Source organism: Rattus norvegicus, chromosome 20 (assembly GCF_036323735.1).
Source record: "Rattus norvegicus strain BN/NHsdMcwi chromosome 20, GRCr8, whole genome shotgun sequence".
NCBI lineage: Eukaryota > Metazoa > Chordata > Mammalia > Rodentia > Muridae > Rattus > Rattus norvegicus.
Genome location: NC_086038.1, coordinates 44,139,822 through 44,147,368, shown reverse-complemented (window position 1 = coordinate 44,147,368; position 7,547 = coordinate 44,139,822).

Sequence of the window (7,547 nt, the reverse complement as noted above, 5' to 3'; positions counted from 1 at the left end):
AGCCGTGTTTCCGGTGAAAGTCTGTGCAGTGCTTTGGAAGCCTCAGGGAGGAGAAGTCAGGGGAAGATGGCGAGTTATATTTGAAGGTTGTAAGCGCAAAAGCTCTAGAATTTGTGAGCCGAGTTGCTTTGGACTGTATTTATACGTATTTCATGTAGGAGAAGGCAAACGAGACGCCGTAAAGATGCCTCCTATGTCTGACTGGCAAAGAAAGGGAACAATATAACATTCTAATCTGCAAATCTGTAGTCAAAGAACACACTGACCAAATAAAAGGACTGCTGCGTTAACACATTTGCTGTTTACTCTGAAGTGTTTTTGCATTGTCTGAGATTCCCACTTGATCGATCGTGTCGCCCTCTACTGGTCAGAAGGGCGAGGCGCCGCCGCAGAGATCACGTGGAAGCCCCACCCACGGTTGAATGTCAGAGCATCTCTGTCTGTCCAATTGTGCAAATTTCCGGTGACATTGATTGGCGAACACTTGGCTGTGGTTAAATCGACACGAGACCATTTTATGTGAAGAGTACTTCCGTTTTTCTATATAAGCATGTTCTGTGATCGGAAAACTAAAAGGAGAGCTGGACCCCACCCCATCCTGCTCCACTAATCTCATTGTCTTTCTCCTGCTGGTAAATTATGTATCACTATTCTGTCGAGTATTAAAAACAAATGAGGATTTAAAGAATTTAAAGATTCCAAAAGCTACAACCGCTGTTCAGAGTGCCGGGTGAAATAAAAGGATTCTCACCACGGAGGAATCTGATCTTGCTATGGAATGAAAAAGCCGAATGCTTGCGACCGGGAAATGCTCGTTGTCCACCCAGCCAAGGACTTTTTGTAGGGATGGAAAAGCCTCCTGTACCAACCATCCTAGCGCTACTGCAGGAGGCTCGGCGAGATGGCGGCGGGCTCCTCCCACCTCTGCGGCAGCGGAGATCAATAATGCAAGGCTCTGCGGCAAACACGCGCCTCCTTTCTTCCCTGGCAGCGACCATCAAGAGCCTTCGGCTGGAACGTTGACCCGGTGCGCCATCTAGCGACCGCCAGGGTCCAATGCAACTTTGAGCTGGAAAGTCCGGAAACAGCTTGAGAGCTGCGTGGGTGAAGGGAGTTTTCAACAGCTGATCTCATTTAAGAGGACAAAGGAAAAATAAATTGTGTGTCTGTTTGCTTGTGAAAATTAACACGAAGACTAGAAGCTCCTAATGCCCACCATCACATGAAATATAGACGTTTTATGTTTTATGCTACAGTCTTGAGGGCTTTTTTTTTTTTTTGGCATTTTTATTGGATATACTATGTATTTACATTTCAAGTGTTATCCCCTTTCCCGGTTCCCCCTTCTCCCAATCCCTTCCTCCTGCTTCTATGAGGATGCTCCCCCTCCCACCCACCCACTCCCACTTCACCGCCCTGGCATTCCCTTACACTGGGGAACTGAGCCTTCACAGGACTAAGGGCTTCTCCTCCCACTAATGCCGGACAAGTCCATCCTCTGCTACATATGCGGCTGGAGCCATGGGTCCCTCCATGTGTACTCTTTGGTTAGTGGCTTAGTCCCTGGGAGCTCTGGGGGGTCTAGTTGGCTCATATTGTTCATTCGTTAGGGTTTCTGTTGCTGTGATGAAACACCATGACTAAAGCAACTAGGGAAGAAAAGGGTTTATTTAGTTTACAAGCCCACGACTGTTCATTGTGGAACAGGACAAAAAAAAAAATCCAGCAGAGTAGAAACCTGGAGGCCGAAGCTAATGCAAAGACCGTAGCGGAGCGGAGGCTTACTGACTTGTTCCCTGTGGCTTGCTCAGTCTGCTTTCGTATAGCACCCAGGACCACCCAGCTCAGGGATGGCACCGCCCACAAATGGGCCGGGCCCTCCCCCATTACTCACTAATTAAGAAAATGCCCTACAGCCTTGCTCACAGCCCCAGCTTATGTTGGAGGTTTTTCAGTTTTACCTCTCCAATTGCCCCAAACTGACGTAAAACTAGCTAGCACACCTGCTGTTTTGAAATAGTCTGTTTTCTACGTGGTCCAGGCTAATAGGAAACCCTATGCAAGCATACACGGCCGAATTTGAATTTCAGGTTAAAACCCAACAATTGCTTAGTATAAGCATGCCGTATATACGTTAAAGCATCTCATTGGGCATCCTGCCATGATCGTTACCTTTCATCTTGTTAGCCAAGGCCGATAGCCCTCCTGATAAACAGAATTTACAGGATTTACAAAGGTTGGTAGCTATGGTTAGACCGCTTGAGGCAGTTAGCTGTGAGCGCCCTCTTCTGTCCTCCATGGGCACTGCACTCATATACTCCCACACACCTCCATAGACGCATTATTAAAAAAACAAAAACAAAAACAAAAACAAAACAAAACAAAACAAAACAAACCCTCCAAGTTAAAAAGAAAACCAAGAACACACTGCATTTGCATGCTTTTCTTTCCTTGTGACATTAGCTCCACCCACACTTGGGAGCATGGTTAATGCTCTCCCTCCCTCCCTTCTTTTCATGTGGCGGTTTCCTGTGTCTGCGGCTAATTAACTTCAGCTCTTTTTCCAACTCAGAGCTCCTTCTGCAAACCAGACTAACACGGCAAGTGACAGAGTGAATTAGACCGCACCGACTTACATTTGGTCTCGCTTTTCTTATGCCCTTGGAACGAGGGCACCTGATTATTTTCAAGAAGCTCTGACCCCGGGGCCCACACACGTGGCAGGGCAGGGCACTTTTGTGGTTTGAGGGTTGTTAGGGACCTGGTTTATTAACAGCCAAGCAGAATATGGTAATTCCTCTACTCCCCATGCACGGGTGCAGCACTACCTCCCCTTGGCCCTCTCCCCTTGCTGCCTCAGGGACTTCACAAGTGCTCATTAACAAAGCCGCGAGGTTACTGGAGGGAAAGAAGAAATGCCTTCTCTCATGCCTGTTTCACTGCGGTCATGTAGGCAAAGCACTGGTTCGAGCTTTGCCTGCATGTGCGTCTGGGTGAGGGTATCAGGTCCCTCGGAACTGGACTTACAGTTATGAGGTGCCATGTGGGTGCTGGGAATTGAGTCCCGGTTCTGTAGATGAACAACCAGTGCTCTTAACTGCTGAACCATCTCTCCAGCCGCTCGTGTAAGAATCTTGAAGGTAGAACTTGGTAAGTTTTGGGGATATATTTTGCTGAAAGGCTTGATGATCAGTATTAGCGATTTGACACAAAACGAAACGACCAGTAAATACCCTCAAAATTATACACTGCAAAAGCATCTTTTATTCACCTGATCTAATTGTGTTCTCTGTGGTTTATTGCCTCTGTCGGCTAACATGGCCCTAGTCCTGGAAGCTTCTAGCCTCTGTACAATCTAACCCAGGCCTCTGAGACTTCCCGGGGAATAAGTTCCTCCCCTCTGAACTCTGGCTGACTCAGCTCTTCTGGCTTAACCATCTCTCTGAGCTGCCTGACTCAGTCTGGCTTCTCTCTTGGCCTCTGACTTTTTGCTCTGCTTGGCCTGATACTAACTTTGGTGATCTGTTCTAATCTTCTGGCTCCTTCTCATTCTCTGGCTTGTTCTGTCTTCACCCGTGTCTGGCGTGTTCTCTCTTCAACCTGTCTCTGTAAAAAATCTTCCGCTAAAACTGCCTTGTGGGACCAAGCAACTAGACCAGGGCTTGGGCCCCTGAACTTCAGTCACCAAATTTTTCTGACTGCACCTGAATTTTCCACCTCTGCAGACAGGTGCTTGAGGCTATGCATCCTTGTAAAGTTCTCTGTGGACGTTTGCCAACACAGGAACTCTGTGGGCAAGTGAGTCTCCTAGCACCTCACACTGAGTCAAGTCTCACGGGGCTCTGACGCCCTCTCTGGGATCACTCACTGGTGGGGGCCACAGTGTCCCACCCTCACCATCTCAGACACCATTCTTCTCCCTCCCAACATCGTCTTCAATGAGATCAAGCAGGACTTCAAGTGACAGAACAAACCATTTCAGTGGTTTCTGTTTTCTGTTCCGGGGGATGGGTTGGCGGGAAATAGAGCCTCCCTAACTTCTTGAAATCTACGAGGAGGCCAGGCGAAAGAAAAATACTGAAAACACAAGGCAAAAAATTAACACGGTACAGGCTACTGTGTGATGTATAGGCTTGGTCGTGAGGCTGTGGGATACGGCAAGGTGACAGAAATCTTGCAGTCCTGGCCTCACCTTTTGGTGTTGGTGTAACCTTGCCTGGCTTCCAGGGAAGGCAAACAAAGGACATAGTAGCAATGCCCATCATGCATTGTGACCCGTGAGAATCAAGTGGATCATATATAACAGTGAGTGCCATGTGGAGTCCCAAAAAGACGGGTCAGATGTTATCTGTTATAATTCATTCTATTTCCTCTGAGAGGAACACGGACCCTCCCTCACAGTGTGCTTCCTTTCCGTAGGTTACCACACAATACTCTCAGTTGCTCTTTCAGACAGAGTGATACATTGCGCTCTCTATAGCCAGAGAGAATGGAAAAGTGAAGAAAAGAGTTTATCCTGCGCAAAGCTTGCTGACCAACATTAAGGTTTCTGACTTTGCTCCTGCAAAGGCTGATAGACTAGCTTAGCGATTGGGCTATGTTCTTTGCTGACAGAGATCTATCACTAGAGGCACACATCCTTCCTGCCTGAGCCCTGGGGCAGAAACCCTCTCTTTACCTGGCATCGCCTCTGAACTTCTGAAGCCACTTCCTCAGAGAGCCCCAGTTGGCCTGCGATGTGAGTTATCTCCTGCCTGTCACTCCTTTTCGGCTTCTTTTATGTCATTAGCCTTTATTCAATTTTTAATGATGAATATCCTGTGTGTTTATTTATTCAAGGTCTGCTCTGCCAATGGGTGACATTAGCTTCAGAGGGCAAAGATTAAGAGTGTTTTATTGACCAAGCACAATGACTTAGCGTTAACTTTTTAATCTGTTAAACGAGGGCAGCAATGGGGCTTTTGTTCACCTCACTGAGCTGTGAAATTAAAAGGGATCATACACGAGAAACGTCCTTGTAAGTCACGAAGATGTGCTTCACAAACCACTTATGCTTAAGGCTGTGTCTGTTGGAGGGGACATCACAGGCTGAGTGTTTATGAATGAGATCATAGTGAGAGAGACTAGCTCAGAATAGCAAGTGCTTGGAAACGGATACATGGCCGGGACAGCTTTTACTGCATAAAGCTGAACGCAGCAGTTCCAGCCTCTAAAAATATCCCATCCACTCAGATCACTCCGGCAGGATTGAAATAGTTAAATCGCAGAGGAGGCTGGGAAAGCCTGACCGTGCAGGCAGTGAATGGCCCAGAGTTGATGGAGTCTCTTAGCCTCGGGAGGTTTTGCTTGTTAGTTCTTCATTTCCTACTGAGAGGCAAGGATGGACGGACAGCCTGACAACCTCCCTGTTCCACAGTGGAGTCCAGAGTGAAGGAAGCCACTTCCAGAAAAATGGCCGCCGCTGCCAGTTTCTCACAGAGTGAATGGGAGGAGCATGCATCTCGGCGAGACCAATCGCTGCAGACGAAAGCAGCTTTGTGTTTAAAACAGGGAGAGTTAGAGCCACAGAGATGGAGTTGACTAGCCCGGGGTGAAGAGATTGTCAAGTCTCAGGCCAGGAATCACTGAGCCTAGGGATTCAAATGCCAAATGATCACTAAACCAGGAAACTCAAAAGAGAAAGATGGGACTGGACCAAAAGCAGGCACAGCTTCCTCCACGGAGCCACTCTGGGGTTTTGTCTTAATTCTCATCCCAGGGACGGTTAATTTCGATTGTGAACTTGGCAGGCTCTGGGATCGATTACGATACTTCCTTGGGTCTGTAGGGATGTTTTTTAGGAAGGATTAATGGAGCTGGGAAGACCCACCCTGGATATGTGCAGCGCTGTCCTGCAGGGCAGGGCCCCAGACTGGATAAAAAGGATAAAGCAAAATGACTCTGACTTTCATCTCTACTTCCCGACTGTGAATGCAGTGCGAGCAGTGGCCTCACCTTCCTGCCCTGACTGACTATACCCTCAAAGTGCGAGCACATGAGCCCTGCTTCCTCAAGTTCTGTTTGTCACACATCTTCTCAGAGTGACAAGTACTAGATCCAAGACCTCAGGACAGCATCTGCATAGGGTACTGTGAGGTTTTTATATGCTTGGCCCAGAGTGGCACTATTTGGAGGTGTGGCTTTGTTGTATTAGGTGCGTCACTGTGAGCGTGGGCTTTAAGACCGTTGTCCTAGCTTCCTGGAAGCCAGTCTTCTGTTGGCCTTCAGAATAAGATGTAGAACCCCCAGCTCTTCCTGTACCATGCCTGCCTGGATGCTGTCATGCTCCCAACTTGATGATAATGGACTGAACTTTTGGACCTATAAGCCAGCACCAATTAAATGTCCTTACAAGAGTTGCCTTGGTCATGGTGTCTGTTCACAGTAGTAATACCCTAAGACAGGTACCGTCTGGGTGACCCAGTGAATATATAGCTGTGGGCTACTGGGCTGTCTGAATGCTTAGGATACTACAGACTCTGTGGGAACACCAGGCCCCCAGTGGTCACTGCTGTGGGAGGCCTGACTTATGTGCTAACTTCATGCTTATAAGGGTAAGCTATGAATCCAGGAGAATTCGGAGGCTGGGGCATTGTAGAGCCTGTGACAGGCCAAAAGGAGAAGAGGCGTAGGAAGGTAGGTTTTTTCTGCTGGGTCTTCAGGAAGACAAGACTGGGATAGAGAAAGAACAGAGATCAAGAAGGATACACAGAGGTCCTGGTGACAACACAGGAGGGGAGAGGCTGGTGGCTGCATGTGTGTGCACACTTAGTGTGTTTCTGGAGAAATGGTACAAATTCCTAGTAAACTTACTTTTTAGATTTTTAAAAATTGTTTTAACTGAGCCACAAAAACCAAAATTGTATGTATTAATGGGTATCTTGTAGTGTTTCATAAGTTAAAAAGGAAAAAAAAAAGTCATTATTTCTATGAAGGTGAATGGTCCTAGACCGTGAAAATCCGGGGTTAACTTTTCCGTTGTCGTCCACAAAGCTGCAACTGCAAAAAGGGGCCTCGTTTAAGCAAATATGTACTATGGGAGTCTACTCACACCCACTAGGTTTACTCCTTATGGTTGCCCCAGTGGTGAGATATGTGTCGGAGTATAGATGACATGGGCTGGGGTAGGGGCTGCTCAGAGGCAGGAAAGACCCCTAGAATCTGCTGTTGGTACGAGGTGAAACTCACGTGACATCAAAAGGGAAGAGATGGGACCAACACCCGGCAGAGAAATCACAGAGACCAAGGGCAAGGTGGGGAAGGCGTCTAATGCCACCCATGTCCTGGAAGACGGGCTCAAATCTCAAGAACAGGGTGCCAGCCCTCCCTCAGAGAAAAGCCTCCACTCGATCTCGCAGAGTCCCTGCAGGAAGGCGCTGGCCTCTCCTGACGCACACCGTGCAGACCCAAGGAGCTTCTAGAAGTCCAATGAAAGACGCAGGGCACTGGAACAGTTTCGCGGACGGAAAGTGCAGCCTGTGAGTCTGAAGGCCAGGAGGTGGAGACGT